A 20,346-nucleotide genomic window follows, 5' to 3' on the forward strand; every position below is an offset into this window, starting at 1 on the left:
ACTGGCAGGCCTCTGGACTACGGCAACTATAGGACTCGTGTTTCTCGTACGTTGGGCTATAATTTATGAAACTGAGCCCCAGATCTAGCCAATCATTTAGCTCCTCATAACAAGTCTAACTGGCTCTGGAAAGCTGAAAGGGCTGCACTGGAACAATAAAGATGAGATATTCCACACAGTAATCTGCTTATCTGGAATCACTTTCCCTCGAAAGGCCAGAGAAAAAGCACAGCTTCATCGTCTGAGGGAAGGACAGATGACCCGGGAAAATGCAACTCTACCTGGAACAAGAGCTTTTCCTGGCTTGGCAGTCCCAACCGTGCCGGCATTAAAGGACTCGGGCTGCTTCTGGAAACGGAAGGGGAACTACAGCAGCAAAAACCTGAGGTAATTTTCATCTTTCTTTTAAATTTAGTAGGAATGATGTGAAGTCAGAATGATCTACATTAAGTCACTCGGGCAGGTAGGTATGCTTCAATTTTATGTTACCTTTTCCCACTCTAATCTTCTGTAGAATCATTTTTGATTAAATCTGAGTAACGGGGGGGCTTATGGACCTGAAATAAACCTGAAACCAAAATGATCATTTATAAAGGAAAAGAGATAAATTCCCAGAGCAGGTTTAGAGCTACTTTTTCAGATGGATGCCTTTTCACCCACCCTCAGAAAACAAGAATGAAAGGGGCTGAGACAGGGAGGAGAGAAAAGAAAAGAACTAAGCTCAGAGTGTAAACTGGGAAGATAGGATCTTGTTCGGCTCCTCTGATGATGCTTGGATCTTAGGTCACAGAAGAACGTACTAGAATGTTTCAGGGTCGGATTGTTATGACATGAGGGACTTGACAGAGACCCCGTGAAACAGGTTTTTCTTGTTTTCTTTGCAATGTTTTCCTTATTTCCCATTACATGTTGCGGTGTTAGTTATACCAACTAATCATTATATCATAACTCCAAATTTGTGGTTATTAAAGGATCGGTGGGAAACATTTTTAAGGCAAAGGAAGTGATTAAAATAGAAAAAAAGAGAAATTGACATTACAAGTAACCCAACACCACCCTTAGATATTTGACACTAAAGATAAATCCTTCCAAATCTTCAGCAGTTTCTTCAGCAAATTTGGCCCCAAATACAACATTAGCATGAAAAAAAATCTTTGCAATAAACTTCTAGATAACTAAATCAATCATTATGCTTGCTAAGTGACAATGGTACCTACACAATATTCAGATCATGTCATTTTTATTGCTCCCAAAGGAACAATCTGGGAAGCCTGCTTTGTTTAGTGATAAAACATAAACAACAGTAACAGAAGATACATTGCACCACTTTTTGTTTGCTGTAAATAACTGACTGAATTGAACTTGAGATTTGAAAGAAGGAAAACATAGCAGTATACAGAGAACAGGAAAAAGTACGCATTAGCATTTTCCTCCGAAGTTTTGTTCTTTGAATTATCCAATTTGTGACTAGCCAGGGAAAAATATTTCTGCTCTGTTTAAATATTCTTTATTTAATCAAGCCTTTGTTTATTTGACAGTGCTGCTGCCTACAGTGTCAATGTAAGAAAAGAAACTTCTGAGGAAGCCAGGTTGTTAAAATTGTTGTTCTCTTTATTCAAAGATAACGTGTATTATCTAGTCTGAAATGAAAAACCAGCCCTTCAGGTAATATTGTCATTGAATTCCCAACACACAGAAATCTGTTTCTCACTCCCTTAGTAAAATTCCTTTAAAATCCCCTTGAACTCCCATGTTTAAATCTCCATTTGTCGGGCCTCCCCGGTGGGGTTGCGAAGCTGCCCGCAGCCTCTGCAGCGCCAGTTCAATCCCCGCCAGGTAAGGGTCCCACGTGGCTCGCAGACCTCTCCTGCCGCCTGCTGCTCCCCTCAGCAGTGTACCTCGTCTGTCTGCCTGCTCTGCTCCCCGCTCTGGTGAATTCTCTCACCCTCCCACGCTTCTGACTGTACCCAGTGCTTGTACAAATAAATAAATAAAAACCTAAAAAAAAAAAAAAAAAATCTTCAAAAAAAAATCTCCATTTGTCAAAAGATAAGGACACGAATACTCTAAACTTAATCATTTAAGTCACTGCATACGTATTTTTGTCCAGAAATTTCCTATAGTATAGATTTTTATCTCCAAACACTTTGGAAGTGACCATCTCATCAACCAAGAAGATGGCCACAAAACATCCAGCAAATCTTTGAGCTAGCTTTTGTGATTTCTGTAGATTCTCTCCATCAGCATATATGCCAAGGTACAGACTGACTCTCGGGCCCCTGAGCTTTACAAACTCTAAAGATTAGGTCTGATTTAGCTTCAAGGTATTTACCTCTTAGCAGCTAATGTTCACCCCAAAACACATTCATGATGAGAGCCTTCTAAAATACCAGTACTGCCTTCCCTATAATAATAATCATGATAATCATGATAACCTGAGATGTGTTACTGCTACTTAGCAATTTGGGGGGATTTAGATGGTACCTGGAGCTGTCATGTGGCAAAACCAAAGAAGTGATGCCTCAGTATGATCCAAGTTGGCCCAATTATGTCATTTAATGTTTCCTTTACCTTGTTGAAAGTAGCACAATGGAAAAACTGAAAAATGTATATACCAAAGTTATAGTCCTCTTTTGTTGAAAATTGTTCATGTGATATGTTAGAGTCTGCTTATAGCAGGCATCATCTCAATTCATCGGGGCTTATATTAATAAGCTCTGGTTAGAGAAACTATCTCCTGTCATTACCATCAATTAATATTTGTTGACTATCACATCAGACATATCTAAGAAGCTCAAGGTTTACAAAGGTCACCCAAATCCTGCACTGGTTTCTCACGCATGTCCTTGATCTCAGCCTCACAGACAAGAATTGAGATGATCCCAATAAAAGGAAAGGAGCTTAGGAATGCAAACTTTTTACTCAACTTGAGATTCACTGACAATTCTTTAATTGTCAGTGAATCTCAAGTATCAGAGAGCTAAGGTTGACTGAAATGTGTCCCTAACCCTGGGCCAAGTATGAATTCTAGGCCCATAAGCTAATTTGTTCGCCCTGGAATTTATGGAGCCAAAGGAGTCACTCTTAAGAAATAATCAGACCCACCACACTAGTGTGTCAAGCAAGTTGTGATTGGCAGGCATTAACTCCATTCCAGGTGACATGGATAAATAGCTCTGTTATTTGCACAGTGTTGGACATCTCCTAGATCTGGAGCCCAGTTCCCTGATAGGTAACTCTGACAGTTCAAATACTTACACAGGAAGCCAGCATTTTACAGTGGAAAAAAAAAGAAAAGGAAATAGTGGCTTAGTAAAATGTCATGTTAACAAAGCAAAGAAAAATGTTTTTCATTTAAATAAAAAGGCATGGGTACTAGAGATGTGAGTCTGTGGTCATTGTAGGACTCAAACTTACGCTTTCGGATCAAATACTTTATCTGGGCATGTAGACCTCAAATTCAAATTTACTTTGGCATGTGGGAGAAATACTTAGTGGCTTTTGTTCTTTTTTAATTCAGTCTCTCTTAGAAACATGAAAGTACAAAAACATACTAATGACGCATGTGATGGGATTTCACGATATAAACCGAAGACATTTAGCACTCATATGTAGTTAAACTCTTTTTTTAGAATAACCTGAACAAAGGGACCAATTTTTCTGTGGTCTTACTCTTTGTCAAAGTTTCTCAAAAGTCATAAGACATGACATATACAGAAACTGGTAATGACTTGCACTTAATAAGGGAAAAATTGGGGTCTACGTCCTTAATATTTGATTCTAAAACAACCTCTTGGCTTCAAGCAACGTGTAAAGCATTATAACAGAGCCAGTGAGAGCATAAACCCTGAGCCTGGCTGCCTGGGCTCAAGTTTCAGTTCTGATCCCTTACTGTGGGCCATGGACAAGTTAGTCAGGAGCTCCATGCCTTAGTTTCCTCATATGTAAAATGGTGCCCCACATGGTACCTACCTCCTGGGACTGCTATGAAGATCCAGTAGGCAATACATGGTTAGAACTAAGCCTAGTTCATGGTAAATATTCATGAAGAGAAAACTGTCATGTTCTTATTGTTTTGTTGTTACTAAGCTCATTGCAAGAAATCTACATAATATCCAAAATGGTGAAATATATCCACTACTATCACATATCTCATATCAGGTAATATTTATAAGTCAAAATTTATAAATTTTGTGTTCAGCTTTCTAAGAAAGCAGCTCACGGAGGTGTGTCAGTTACTGTTTGTCAGTATTCTGCTGGGTTATCACTTGAAACTCCTAACTCCAGCCGGCATTCAGAGTATCATGCAAGGATGATAGCCCAGCACATGGCATGGGGGGGGGTAATTGTAATAGACATGATTCGTATGGTAGTTGCTACAAAGTTCAGGCAAGTTTACATTCCTGCGCGAACACAAAAAAATTATTGAAGTTATTAATCTTCAGTATCCTAACCAAAAATGAGTTAAGGGGGAATAAGGGGGGAAGAGGGTTACCTGCCTTGAACAGCTGTACTGATTAAGCAAATACATGAGCCATGTCTAGAATTCATGCTGACTTCTCAGCTTAAATATGAGAGAGTACTGAAGATGATTATCTCCTTTTCTCCCCATGATGGGGAGATCTCATGGCAGGAAAATATTAACTGAGATTGCAAACTGCTTACTGAGAAGGTGCAGAGAAAACAGAGTCTTCTTGGTGAGGACACAGTAACCCCAGGGAAGGACTCTGGATTTCTACATTCATTCATTCATTCATTCACTCACTTTGGGAGGGTCTGGCCTCTTATCTCCCTCCGCTACCACATAAATTCCCACCTGCCACATCTAACTACTTACACTTGCTAAGGGCAACCTCACTATCTCACACAGCTGTTCTTCTGTAGGTGCAACATCACCCCATCTGTCTGCCCTTCCCCATCACCCATTATTAAAATCAAGGAACATTCTCTCCTTCACAGTGAACCCCTTCCTACCTACCTCCTTTCCATGGAAGGTGATTATTCCTTATTGGGCAAATTAATGAATCAGTATCATTACACAAATTAGTAAAAAAAAAAAAAGGACAAATAACCATGGGGAAATTTGGGGTACATATTCAGTGTATAAAAAAAAATGTTTTAAACAGGGCCTCCCTGGTGGTGCAAGGGTTAGTTAAGCACAGCACTGTGAAGCTATCTGCAGCCTCTGAAGCACCGAGTTCAATTCCTGGCCAGCCAGGGAACTACACACATGGTGCAGCAGACCTCTCCTGTCTCACCCGCTGCTCCCCTCAGCAGTGTATTTCAGTCAGTCTGCCTGTTCTGTTCCCCACTCTGTCTCTGGTGAGTCCTCTCAAGCCTCGCACCTCTGGCCTGTACTCCAGTTCTTGTATGAATAACTAAATAAATCTATAAAAAATGTTTTAAACATAAATTCGGTATACTTTCTGCAAGATACCAATGAAATCAAATGCTAAGGTTTTTAATGGATTTACAAAATCTTTGCTAGAATTAAAGAAGCTGGATTTTCTCAACTAAAGAAATTCAAGGAAGTTCACCATGGTTACTAGAAATCACTGTATGTGAGAAAGCTATCTATAGGGCCTGGCATGAAGGTGAATGAGCTAAGTCTCATTATTCTAGTTATCCTGCTTCTGGAAGAATGCAGATGGAAAGGGGTAATGCCTCTCAATTCAGAGGTGAGGATTATCTCCTCTTCCCCATGCTGGGGATACAGAGTCAGACATAAAGTTTCTTTCCCAGGCCCACTTGTGCCTTGGAGGTCTTGCCACCAGTGGCATTGCTGGCCTGTGCCTGAGGTAACAGTCATTCAGCACTGGATATTCACCCAAGAGGGTTATATGGGAGGGGAATATGGCGTTCAGATTTGTTACACAGGTCCAGTTTGTCTTTGGCCCTTCTCCCACTTCACCTCCGCCTCCTTCTCCCCACCAGAATAGTTCCCCCTGTGCTCCTCCAGAATCCTCCAGCAGAGTGGCCCCAAAAAGGCCTGTCCTCCAGTCCTCCAGTCCTCCTGTCCCTGTCCTCTGTTATCTCCAGAGGAGCCAGAATAAACCAGTCAGTGCCAGCATAATTAGATTCTCCTGTTATCTTCCAAATGGCACTTCATTTTAATTTTTTCTAGATATAAATAAATAACCACATTGAACATTTCAGCTGCCCTGAACCATGACAACAAACACATACAGAAGGCAGGAAGGGCTTCTGGGTCCTGGGAATCGCACCAACACATCAAGCACCTTCTCCGCTCAGGGGTGGACCCGTCCTACAAGCACAGCACTGGCCAAGAGGATTGCCAAGTTTTCAATTTTTACTCTTCCATGCAAGGCTATTGTATCTAGTTGGGCAGTGCACAACCTCTCATGCCACTTCTACCTCTGTGGTCCCTGAATCCTTCCTATCTATACCTAAAGCCCAGTTCACCTCAATTTAAAAAAATATTTTTTTCACTTATTTAACCTTCATATAATAGAGGTAAATAACTGATATCTCAAAAAATCAGAAAAAAAGCAATTTTAATTATAAATACATATTTGTAATCACCAGCAGCTAAAAGAAGCATAGGTTGCTCTGAGTCTCATAGTCCATATACTCTTTATTTTTTTTCCTTTTGCCATAAGAATGTAAGCACAAGCGACATGGATGGAGCTAGAAGGGATCATGCTAAAAGAAAAAGAAAAATATGGGATGGTCTCACTCATAACAGGAATTTAGAAAATCTAAATGAGGGACCAGGAAAAAGACTAATTAATACAAAGTAAAAATCAAAATCGACAAGCAACTATAAACCAGAGACACACTACGGGGGGGGTGGGAGGCAGGGGAGAGGAAGGATTAGGGTCAAAATCAGGGGGGGGGGATGCAATTGTATGGGGAATACAACCAAAATCAAAATGCATACATCATGCAAAGATGAAAAATGATGTAAGAATTATATAAAATAAAATATTAATTAAAAAATTTCAAAAAAAAAGAATAAGCACAAAAACCATAGGACTAGAAGGAAAGCTGATTACACTTGAATCCTACATGCACTATAAAATAATGCAGGGGCTCTTGAATTTCATGTACATCAGGATTACTGAGGTGCCTTTAAGGTGGTAGATCCCTGACTTCTGACTGTGAGTCTAGAATGAAACCTAGGAATATGCATATTCATTGCATTTCAAGTTAGTTTTCCACTGACCACTCCTTGAAAAACAAGGAGATAATCCATGCAAACCACATAACACAAAAGCTGCACATTCCAAGTCCTCAATCCTTACTGGTTATGATTATTAAGCATCAAAATTGATGACAACTTCATATACTCTAGTTAGACTTGGTCTTTCCTAAGGGAAAATTGCACATGGGTGTGGTAGGGGATCCAAGTCAGGAGCAAGTTCAGTGCAAAGAGGAAGAAAGAAGGACACAGGAGAGAGTCTATTTGTGTCCTTCGAAAATCCATTTGCCACTGGTAAAAACTAGCGAGCCCCAGTTGCCGACCCCCATTCCATAACAGCTCGGAGGAGATAATTCAGAGTAACTGAGACAACCGTCTGTGGAGCAGACGTTCCCAAAGTAAAAGATTCACAATATTGGCATTTTCGTTTTTCTGCCTGACACATGGAAAACAAAACAAGGTTGCTTACTTGTTTTGCAGGCCAAAGCAGGCCCCAAGTAAATCCAGAATTTTTAAATGGTTGTGTCCATCCCCTTTAGCAGAAAATAGAAGTGAGTCCCAAACCTGACCAGCTGCTGCCCTTCTGGGAGGCCTGGCTGTCTCTCTGCGGGTGATGTGGGCCCTCCACAGGTGGCTGGAGCTGAATGTGTCTACTGGCCACTTGGAATACTCCTCACAATAAGTAGGATGGCCTTTCAGGAAATCTTCTGTTTAGTTTGCACACTCCTGAGTATAGGACAAAGCTCTGTTGTTCAAGAGCATAAATAACAAAGGCTTTGTTCTTTGAAACCAAGAGGGAAACTGTAGATCTATCCAAAATCTCTTGGTCTTCAACTGCGTAAGGATGACAAGAATGAAATGTTATCCTCGGCTGCCCAACAGCATCAGTCACTCAATCTCCTCTGCTGGCTCAGAAAACAATGACTCAATATGGCCTTTTCTGACAAACTGCAGCCTTAGGAAAATACTGTTCCACATATTTGGAGTGAGGACTCTTCCTGCATATAAACCAGTGGAAGCTGTCCAAAGCCCACTTAGCGTGCTCTCCTTGACGCGTAGGCATAAGACCACAGCTGTTTGTACTCATAGAATGAAAGTAAAATGGAAACTGAATGAAAAACAAAACAAAGTATTTGCTACGCCTTCTCAGGTGCCTGCCATGTGTTTGATGACTTGATTCCCTCAGTAACATCGTGAGGTTGATATTATTAGCCTCATTTTTAGCAAGAGTTAAGAGAAGTTAAGTAAGGCTCACTAAGGACACAGAATTGATAAGGGACAGAGCTGGAAATTAAATCAGGAAAAAGTCAAAGTATTTACAAGTCCTACCTGTTAGATAAATGAGCAACCTCCCATATTAATATTTACCAATATAATTTTCTATAAGTGTGATCATTCTATATCAAAACTTGCTTTGGTAGTACTAAAGCAGTACTGAAGCAGTACTAAAGCAGTACTAAAGGTAGGACTGTCCACACCATACACAAAGCTCTACATCATTGTTATTTGCCTTTTGACTATGCAAGTCCCCTACTAATGAACACTGACATTATTTCAAGTTTTCCCTATGAAGATGTTTTTGTAAACATATTTTTACATTCATGTAGTTTTTTTTGCTAGAGTTAAGTCCTAGAATTGTTGAACAGAGTCTATACATTTTATATCTCAGTGCCTATCACACAGTGGCCCCCCAAATATCAGGTTACTTCCTGACTTCTCTTTTTTTTATTTATATATATTTTACAGCTTTGTTCATTTTTAAATAATGTTTGCTTCCCACCTGCCCCCCCCCCAGGTATGCTTCCTGACATTTCTTCCTACCATGTTTAACCAACCACTCACATTTCTGCCAGAATGATATGGGGAAATGATAGCATTGTTATTTTCATTTGCATTTCTTTCACTGTTAGGAAAGTTCTTTTCCTATGTATCGGCCATTTGCAATTCTTCTCAAAATTAATGATACCTCTCCTTCTACTTTCATATTAAAGTCTGACTCCCATATTCATTGCAGATGCTTTCATTTGCCTCTTACTGCTTTCTCATTTTCTGTGCTGGTATAGAGGACACTTTGATCAATAGCCAAGAAAACTTCAGCAACATATTGCCAGGGTGATTAGTCAAGTTCCATAAAACATGTTCCAAGAAGAAAAACTGGTTAAGTCTAAAGAATAGAAAGCCATAAACTTTTCCTTGGTTGTCTGCTTCAGGAATAGGCCATCCCCTCACTTTATCAGTTGTTTATCTTACAAGAAACAATGATCTATTCAAGCTTAATATTGCTCTTTTGCACAGAGGATTTTGGATAACAGAGGAGGGGCCGAAAACAGTTTGGAGGAAAATCCCCCAGAACTAGGTGGATAGTGGTCTGGAGGAGTGCACACACTCTCTCTCTTTCTTACTCGTCTATGCCTCAGGCAGAAGTAGAACACCGACTCATAGTTTGTGCTAGTTAGAGATGTCCAAGTTAGAGTTGTCCAAGTTAGAGATGTCCCTCCTCCAAGGAAACTGAGGCCCACAGACATAAACTGACTTGTCTGAAATTCACTGGCAAAGGGCAGTCCCTTGGCTCCCTGAGCAGTGCTTACTCCACTAGAGAACAGTGGTCAGATGTAAAGCACAATTCCAACTGAGGCCCAAGACTTTAAAATGCAGATTCTGCCTCCCACAGCACCAGGATGACATTGAAAGGTGTTATGACAAGAGCACCGTCAGGCCTGCCCAGGCACTTCTGCACAGGACACCCATACATGCGTGGCCAGCTTCTCAGTTGCCAGGACAGGGCAGGGTTCGGACTGGCTGTGACCTGAGGGCTACAGAAATGATGTTAGGCTGCCCTCTTTTTCCTCTACTCATAAAAAAATACGAGCAAATCCAAACAGCAAAACAGAGCTGATGTCCAGCTCTTGTGGTATCCAGCCTTTTTTCCTACAGATATCACTTGTATAACTAGATTGGTTTGTTCAACCCTAGCTATTTAGAGTCAATCAAATCCAGACTCTTAACCAAAGAACACCAAGTCTGGGCAAAGGATGGTGCACAGGCACATGGGCAAAACATGGTCTTTTCCTCTCAAATGGACTTCGCCTTGGCTAAGCAGAGTGCCAGATAACCAATGTCTAACAGGAGAACTGGACAGGAGTTGTCCTTCCCCATCTCATCTGCAGAAAAATACATTTGTTCCACAGAGATGATCAATGACAAGCAGCTTCCAGCTATCAGTGACATTACCTCCTCCTCTACAGCCCTCATGCAGATCCTGTCATGAAGCCCCTACCAACCCCAAGTAAGAGCTACCTTCTACCCAACACAGATCCTGGGTGGGGCCTAAAAAGATAGCCTCCACCATCTCGTCTCAGTCTTTTTCTTAACTCTTGAGACAGCACCCAGGTCAAACAGAAAAGATAGAGTTTCCATGGAGATTTGAAGAAAAACTGGCTAAGCATATTTAGGGAAATGGCCTAGGATTCAACAGTGGCGGTGGTTTAGTGGCAGAAGACACACATGCTATTTAATCCCCACAACAATTTCCCAGTTTCCCATTTGGGTCTTCTTATCTGCACGTGATACATAAAGAAACAGGAAATGATGAGAAACAGCTCATTTCTGGGCTCGACTGATTCTTTTTTTTTTTTTTTAACATTTTCTTTTTCTTTTTCTTTATTTATTATTTTATACAAGCACTGGGTACAGTCAGAAGCACCGGAGGGTGAGAGAATTCACCAGAGCCAGAGCAGGGAGCAGAGCAGGCAGAAGGACCGAAGTACACTGCTGAGGGGAGCAGCGGGCGGCAGGAGAGGTCTGCGGGCCATGTGGGACCCTCCTCCAGTGGCCGGGGAGCAGCGGGGATCGAACCAGTGCCGCAGAGGCTGCGGGCAGCTTCGCAGCCCAGCGCTCAACCGTTGCGCCACTGGGGAGGCCCACTCGACTGATTCTTTAACAGAATTTCATGAACTCTCAGTATGACTTTCAAAGATCAAGGGGAAGGACAAAGGAGCCTGTCTGGAACATTAATCTGTCAGGAAAGTTGTCATGGTTGCTTGGCCAGGTGGCTCTCTTTATCTTCCTCCATGGAAAATAATGATTTCCTGGTAATGGCTTTCTTTAGGAGTAGGATGTTTCATTCCAAAATGGAGTGATTATTTTAGGAGAGTTATGTGGATTCCCAGCCATTTTCACACAAAAAGAGTGACACCTCTAAGTCAAGGATATACTCTTTCGAGTAAATTTCTGCAACCCTATTGGTCATTAAAGATTCCAAAAAAATAAAGAACCAGACATGGAAAGTTGTACTGATCCAGAACATTTGTGAACACATGAATTTTCAGCAGAGATGTGCTAATCCCTCAAGGTATATAACTGTATAACCTCAACTGTAACTCTATAAGACATGCAGTATTCTTTCCTTACAGAGTCAATTAGAAATTTAAAGATGCCGGGCCTCCTGGTGGTGCAGGAGGTTGAGCGCAGGGCTGTGAAGCTGTCCGCAGCCTCTGCAGTGCTGGTTCAATCCACGCCAGCCTTGGAGCAACCCACATGGCGAGCAGACCTCTCCTGTCTCACCCGCTGCTCCCCTCAACAGTGTATTTCGTCAGTCTGCCTGTTCTGTTCCCCGCTCTGTCTTTGGTGAATCCTCTCACCCTCCCGCACATCTGGCCTATACCCTGGCTCTTGTATTAAAAAAACAAAGAAAGAAACTTAAAGATGCCACAGACCCAAAATAATATCTAATACACAAATCAGGCATCCAGAAGTGAAAATTACTCTTTGATAAACCAGGACAGGTACAATTATTTCCTCTTAGAGACAACTGAAGCTGAGGTTATATGATGTGACCAGTTACTAAATTAAATTAGAACCTTATAATAACAGTACAAAATACAACAAAGCGAAAACAGACAATTATAAATCAGAGACATCCTGCAGGGGAGGAGGAGGGAGAGGGATCAGAGGGAGGGAGGGATGGTGCACAGGCACATTAGTGAAGGAAACTCTATGGGGACTACACCTGAGGGGGGTGGGGGGAAGCAAATATTGTTTAAAAATGATCAGTTATGTAAAAAATAAAAAAAATTTAAAAATTTAAAAATTAAATAAATAAACTTAGCCTGACAAAGGAAAGAGTGTTCTGCTCTGTTTCAGGTTCTAGTGTGAAAAGCAGAATTATTGCCAAAAGAGGGGTGTTGATGTCTGAATCTTGAAAATAGGCAACCCATGCTTTCACTAACAATGAAAGCAATTAAATAAAATTCTGTCTCCATGCTAGTGTTCTCAACAGGAAGCAAGATTTAGTGTAGGAGAACCTCCCTTTTCATCTGGATACAGGAAAAACTACCTAAAGATTTGATGTGTTTGATCTTGATCATCACTTGTATCTTCTGACCAGTTTTCAAAATATACAAATCCTGACATTTTGGTGTGGGTCCTCATTCCTTCCACTAAAGTGAATATAATTTTTTAACAAAACAGACCCAAAAGTAAGAGAAGGTTGACACCTCCCTCCGGAATGCTGTCGGAGGTCACTTTGCTTTAATATCACTTAAAATATGCAGCTCATCTCTCCAAAGCTGTACTAAAGGTCATTTTACAACCTTTTATGGCCTCTGACATATAGCAAACAAAAGTTTTTTATCTGTATTATTTTGAGAACTAACCAATTCTACAGCATAACTGGATATCTTCTTGGAATTTCTTTATAAGATGTTACTACTTTCAGTACTATTGACAATAATTTTAGACCCTCCTTCTATGGCTAGACTATTCTCAGTGTCTTACAACAAGCACCAAAACCAATGGTGCTCTCTAAAGTTAGCTAACAGTAAAATTAACTACTAAAGTCAAGTATTATTCGTGCTTCCTTAGCCTTCTGATGATGTAGATAGAATTTCTGGAGTATGGGTGACCACATTAATATTAATATGAACTCTAGTAAACAAAAATGGAGAGAAGGAGAATTTGAGAATCCAGAACACCCTTCCCAACTGCCTGGTAGAAAACAAGTTGTAATCTACAGACAGCATATCCACGCTGCTAAAAGAACACCAACATCATAAAGAGTTATATGCCACTCTGCACTATTTACAATAGCTAAGCTTTGGAAACAACCCAAATGCCCAAAAATAGATGACTGGATCCAAAAGATGTGGTACATATACACCATGGAATATTACTCAGCAATCAAAAAAGAGAAACACATGCAATTTGCAACAACATGGATGGAGCTAGAAGGGATCATGCTCAGCGAAATAAGCCAGAAAGAAAAAGAAAAATACCAGATGGTCTCACTCATAGCAGGAATCTAGAAAACTTAAATAAGAGACCAGGAAAAAGAATAGCTATATGAAAGAAAATATCAAAATCAACAAACAACTATGAACAAGAGACACTCTATGGGGGTGGGGGCGGGGGCGGGGAAAGGAGGGATTGGGGTTAAAATAAGGGGGTTGTAATTGTATGGGGAATATAAAAATAAAATTTAATTTAAAAAAAAAAAAGAGTTATATGCCACTCTGCCCAGTGTACAATTTAACCAACAACTACTGCAAGTCGATAGTACATTCTCCTTCCTTTTCTTTATTTTGGCTATTATTTTCTTTGCCTTTGTCTTTTTGTTTTCTTACCACTGCATTTCTGTGGTACTCTTTCATTTATTCCCGTTCCTTCTTTAGCTCTCTGTTCTTTCTTACATGAAAGTGCTTAGAGAAGAATCAAGTGATAAACAAAAGGCAGTCATATCACTATTACTTGCATCATCTTTATTATTATGCCAAAACATCATTAAATGCCTTTTGCATTCTCATTATTGTAGCTACAACTTTGCCCTCCAGTATTTATTTTTTCTGGTCTTCTACAGAATTTTCATAACATGGCATATAAATATTAATAATAAAAATATAATTGAACATCTCTCAATGAACTTTTTTTCAATTGGGAAATATCCAGTGAGTTAGGCAACATTTATTGAACACCATCTGCAAACACAATTATTGCATTGAAACTATAGAGGAAATTCCAAAGGCATGAAAGATATGTTTCTGACCTTAGCAAACTTAGAGCATAGTCAGAGTTTTGAGCCATATAATGAGCAACTGAGAAGGACATCTATAATATATGCAAATAACTAGAATCCAGACAGGAGACCAAGTTTGAATTGCCCAGGTAGAGGTGACCATGTAAGGATTTTAAAAGTGAATTTCAAAAGGTAAAGCAAGAGATAAAAATTCTATGGGAATAAGACCCACCAACATGATTAAATCATTTTCTATAGCCTTTTATAGTCTCCCAGGGTTTATCCAGTTTTCTGGTACTTATTTCTGCTCTGAATATATTATCAAAATTGGCTTTGGAACATATTTGAGAAAGCTCTAATATATCTTTTTTAATACATTTTTTAACCTCTATGACTTTTTATAGCAATAGCTTGCTTCTCTAATTCTTTCATGTTTTTAGAGTCTTTTTAGCTATGGATTATTAGCATATGTGAAAGGCAACTTTTGTTAAAAAGCAGTTCTGTAGCATCAGCTGTTTGAGCTATGGAGATAGCAGATCAGCCTTGACACTTTATTCCAGCTCTCAGCCATGCTCTATATTGTCCCTTGGGCAGTTTCCTTTTCCCTACGAAGGAAGATCAGGTTACAAGACAGCCTCCTATGCAGTGAGATGGAGAAGCCAAAGCAAATGATCTAAATAGTCTGAATGATCAGCTTCAATAAACTCCGAGTGTGGAATATAATTGTTTCCACCATCTTTTCCAACGGGCTGCATCTTTTCTCTCAAATGTATTTGATATTAAAATTGATGCAATGACTTTCACTGGAAATGGAAGTTTATCATAGTAAAAAGGGGGTCACTTTTAAACAAGAAGCCAGATTCCCTATTTACACAACAGTTTCTATCTACTTGTTTTCTTAACACCAAATAAGATATGAAACATGAATGGAGAAGGGGAACAACCAGGAGAGCTCTACTAAACCTGCCCTCCCCACACAAAAGCATAAATGAATTACCTGTCTACTTGTAGGAAACATACATTGTGTTCCCAAACAAAGGATGCAATGTCAAATTCAAATGTCTAAGTGGGTGAATGTAATCTTACTTTGTATAAAGGTATGCTTGACCGATCATTCCTGAGAGCTAGTATTCTCATGAAGGGAGCATTTGATAGCTGGATGGAGGAGCAGATGGACAGGCCATGATATGTCACAGAAAGTGGAGACTAAGGTAGCAGATTAAAAGATCAACTTTTTCACATTTATTCCAAAACCCAGTCATGACTAGGCCCACTCACATCATTATGATAGTTCATCAAACTCCACACACAACAGGATCTCTCCCTGTTTTTTTAGCACATTAGGAATCTTACACAATTTTGTAGAAGTTGTACTGTTTCCAATCAAGTACATTTGATAAAGTCCAATTTTGACCCATGAGACTTTGGGTTTTAAGAAAGTAGCATTGGGGAAAGGCATTTGTCTCACCAGCTCTCCCCTTCACTCCTGGCTCTGTCTTTTGATGGGGAGTGAAGGGATCTCAATCTCAGGAGGAGATCAAGGTCTGTTTTACTCCTCTAGGAGACAGTGATCTATGCACTCCATGATATAGCCTTCCGTGTTTGCACACTGCAAGCCAGTGTCACATTTGCCTGGTTCTTTTCATCACAGGTTTGATTTATGGGACAAATTTTCAAGGCTAAATGTTGATGGATCTACCTTGGAGTTAACTTTAAACCGAGAGTTTAGATTTATGGAAATAAAAGAAATACCATAGTACTTCAATTACAGACATCTACTTTGAATTCCATTTTACATTTAAGAGTGTTCATCCTACAAGTCCTAAACTTGACTTTTAAGACTTCTCAGTCTCCTGACTCAGTTCTTAGCGCCTTCATCAAGATGTCACTTTAATTCAGTCCTAAATTCATACATATATAAATCAAGCCCCACTGTCTTACCTAAGAGATTTAAGATACCTTTTTACTAGTTGGCCACAAGTCTCTTTCAAGTACTGTAAGTTCAAGAAGCAATCATTGGGTAGTACTCTAGATCAGGGTTTTTCAAATTGCAGGTTAAATGTTAGGTAGGTTTAAAAACAGCCTTCTTAGAAGGACATGAGGCCTACAAAGAATGCTCTGACAGTGCACACAGGCGTAACCCTGACTGCACACTGTGGGCTTCAGCTGATAAGGAGATATCACAGGCAAGACACCCTACTGCAGAGAAGGAATGGCAGGGTCTGACAGGTGAGCTGTGAGCCACATGGCCCAGAGGGGCCTGAGCCCTGGGCCCCATCCACCTGCCCCCTCCCCACTGCAAAGAGTAAGCAACGTGTGTTCTCTCTGTGCAAGAGCAGAGCAAGGGTGGAGAGGGGTGGCTAGTATCCACTGGCTGCTGCTCCCCAGGCCAAAAGTGATGAGCCCTCTTGCCAGGCAGCTGTTTGTTTTGGAGACAGAACCTTCCACTGTGTTCTGTGTGGTCCGTGAGGCCCACAGACACTGGCAGTTGGTGGCCAAGCACTGACAGCCTGAGGTGATGGTGATGTGTGCCCTGATGCTGCTGCAGCAGCTGTGGGCTGCCCTGTTGGAGTTACTTAACTGCGTCGCACAGGTTCCAGGAGTCCTGGCAGCAGGCTGGCAGTTACTCTTTTATTTTGCCCTGTTGGGCTTTACATTCAAAATCAGACAGATTTTGAGCAGAGGGCAAGGACCTTCAGGAACTCAACCCTCTTTTGACGAATACCCTGGGCAAGGCCCTAAGAAGACCAGCCAGGAAACAGGCGTCCCTGAAGCCCTCCAGGAACCAGACGCAGAACTTGCTCCTCCAAAATTACCAACCGTCAACCTGGCTACAATGAAGCTGGCTCTGCGTATCCTCGGCCTCCAAAATCTGAAGGCTCACCTGCAAGCCATGAACGCCCACCTCATCAGCCAGATACAGAGGCTGCAGGTGCAGCTTCAGGAGCAGCTGGACTTATACCATCAACAAGTCCTGTCGCTGGACAGCAGGAGAGTGGAGGAGGAGCAGCAGCAACTGACCATCGTAAAGCTGCTGCTCAGCACCCACCAGGGCCTGGACTCCGCTCTTCAGGCCCGGGACCTGTACAAGAGGATCATCCACACCCAGACCACAGACCTGCGGAGAGCCACTGCCTGCCACCTGAGAGAGCTCCGCCGCTAGGAGCAGAGGGCTCAGGAGAGCCAGGAGGCTGCCATGGCCAAGGAGACAGAGCTCCAGAAGCTCAAAATGAGCAACGGACACCTCGCGCAGGAGCTGGCCAGATGGGAGGCCAAATACCATCTTTCCCCACATGAGCCTGATGCTACTGGAGCTCCTCCCTAGAGGCCCTGCACTGCCAGGGGCTTTCCTGGGTCCAGCTGGGGGTGGGCCCTGAGAGTGAGGTTCCATCCAGTTAGTGATACCCCATCCTGTGAGCTGTCTCCCCTACTCACATTGCATGCCCCATAGATGCCTCACCTCATAATATCTAGTATAGTTTGGTAGTTTAAGATTGTATTTTGAATTAAAAATTGTTAATCATTAAAAAAATAAAAATAAAAACAATAAAATGTCCTTGTCCAAGCGTCAAAAACGTTAATTATATTAAGTGTTTAAAGGTTGTATTTTGTACATAGAAGGAAATATAGGCAAAACACTACGTGATATGCACATCAAAGACATCTTTACAGACACATCACCCAAAGCAGAGATAGTGAAGGGAAAGATAAACAGCTGGGACTACATCAAATTAAAGAGCTTCTGCACAGCAGAAGAGACAATAACAAAAACAAAGAGAAACCCCACCAACTGGGAGAACATTTTTGCACACAACACTAATGATAAAGGACTGATCACAAAAATCTGCAAAGAGCTGATGAGACTCAACAACAACAAAAAAACTAATCCTGTTAAAAAATGGGCAGAAGAGCTAAAAAGAAACTTCTCTGAAGAGGAAATGCAAATGGCCAACAGGCATATGAAAAAATGTTCAACATCACCTGTAATCAGGGAAATGCAAATCAAAACTACCTTGAGGTACCATCTTACACCAGTGAGAATGGCACATATTAAAAAAACTAGCAACAACAAATGTTGGCGAGGATGTGGAGAAAAAGGAACTCTCCTGCACTGTTGGTGGGAGTGCAAACGGGTCCAACCACTATGGAGAGCTGTGTGGAGATTTCTGGACCTACTAAACATAGAGCTTCCATATGATCCAGCAATTCCACTCCTAGGTATTTACCCAAAGGACACAGAAACATCAATTCCAAAGAGCACCTGCACCCCTATGTTTATAGCAGCACTGTTTACAATAGCTAAGCTTTGGAAACAACCCAGATGCCCAAAAATAGATGACTGGATCAAGAAGATGTGGGACATATACACCATGGAATATTACTCAGCATTCAAAAAAGATAAACACATGCAATTTGCAGCAACATGGATGGTGCTGGAAGGGATCATGTTCAGCGAAATAAGCCAGAAAGAAAAAGAAAAATACCAGATGGTCTCACTCATAGCAGGAATCTAGAAAACTTAAATAAGGGACCAGGAAAATGAATAACTATAAGAAAGTGAAAATCAAAATCAACAAAAAACTATGAACCAGAGATACTCTATGGGGGGTGGGGGGTGGGGAGGGGAGGGATTGGGGTCAAAATAAGGGGGTTGCAATTGTATGGGGAATATAAAAATAAAATTTATTTAAAATAAAAAATAAAAAATAAAGGATGTATTTTGTATGCCTTGAAAATTTTTACATTTACCGAGACTTGTTTTATGGCCTAGATGATGATCTATCTAAATCTTACCTGCATACCAGAAGAAAATAAGTATATTCTGCTGTTGTTTGGTAAAGGGTTATAAAAATACCAAAAAAACTATATTTTTACCAATTTTTGCCTTTCCAATCTATTTGTGAGAATGTAAAATTGACTTATCTGACTATAACTGTGAATGTCCTTATTTTTCTAAAGTGCAACAGGATTTTTCCTTCATGTAATATGGAGTTCTGTTATCAGGTGACAAATATTTGGGGTTGCTATGTCATCTTTATGAAACAGATTTATTTAGTTGTGATTACATTTTTGCTCTGAAATCTCATTTGTCTAAATATGTAGACATTCCAGCTTTCTTTTGGTTAGTGGTAGCACTGTGCATCTGTTTCTATCCCTTTGCTTTTAATCTATTTACATCTTTGTACTTAAATTGTGTCTTCTGTAATTATCATATAGGTCTGACTTACCTTTATATTCAATTAGATCAATGTTTTCTGATAATTGTAAACACAGAACATTTACATTTAATGTAACTACTGATATGGTAGGATTTAAGTCTTAAAAAAAAACTTATATTTGAATGTTTTATTTGGTAGTCACATTAGATGGATGACATGAGTGGCACACTATGAGTCCTATTACTACATTCTGGAGAAGTGTTGGCCCTTGAGATGGAGTGGGGTCTGGCTCAGATCAAACTGACTTGAATTCCCTGACTCCTATGGATTGTGACAGATTTTATAAGCTATAAGTATTCATGCTAAGTGAAGAAGATATGATAAGTACACTCTTTTAGATTTCATTGATCAGCTGTGACAAATGAAAGAAATGATTAAAGAAGTTTTACCTCAAAAAAAAAGTCTTCTTTTCAACAAAATAGAATAAAAGAAATTATTGTCAAAGTTTGTTATATACAGTAAGATTTTGTTGTTTAATGATATTTTGCTTAAGTTATACACACACATCTGCACATGAATGTATGTAAGTGTATGTAGACTGTGAAGTGACATGTGTTTCTTATTGCTGATTACAGTCGAAAACATGAAAAATCATGCTTTCCAAATTTTATTCTCTCTCTCTCTCCATGCTTGTTATGAGTACTTAGAAAAATGCGTTTGGATGAAAGGCAAGACTTTTAATGTCACTTTGGCCAGTAAGCAACTTTTATTTCCTACGACCAGTGGCCACTTTAGTTTGTTCCTGGCTCACAGCTCCCAAAGCCCTTGGAATTTCCTCAGTGTTGAGAGTGATAAAAGTGTCTCTTGCTATTTGAATGAAAATGTTGACTGATGGATTTTTTTGAAAAATGAGCTCCACTGAAATGATTTTGCAGACTCTCCACTGAAATGACTTTTCAGACTCTCACGTCAGCATTGCATGGAACCCACAGATCAAAACCCACACTTCAAAAGTC

General features: G+C 40.4%; 1 protein-coding gene across 1 annotated transcript in view; it reads right to left on the minus strand.

Annotated features, from left to right (window-relative positions):
• The window catches only part of LOC119260264 (cAMP-specific 3',5'-cyclic phosphodiesterase 4D-like), a 445,519-nt gene that overhangs the window by 416,224 nt on the left and 8,949 nt on the right, over positions 1-20,346 (minus strand). The gene's annotated exons all lie outside the window — the stretch shown is intronic.

Source organism: Talpa occidentalis, unplaced genomic scaffold (genome assembly GCF_014898055.3).
Source record: "Talpa occidentalis isolate TD23 unplaced genomic scaffold, MPIMG_talOcc4v2.1 talOcc4.6, whole genome shotgun sequence".
In the NCBI taxonomy this organism is placed as follows: domain Eukaryota; kingdom Metazoa; phylum Chordata; class Mammalia; order Eulipotyphla; family Talpidae; genus Talpa; species Talpa occidentalis.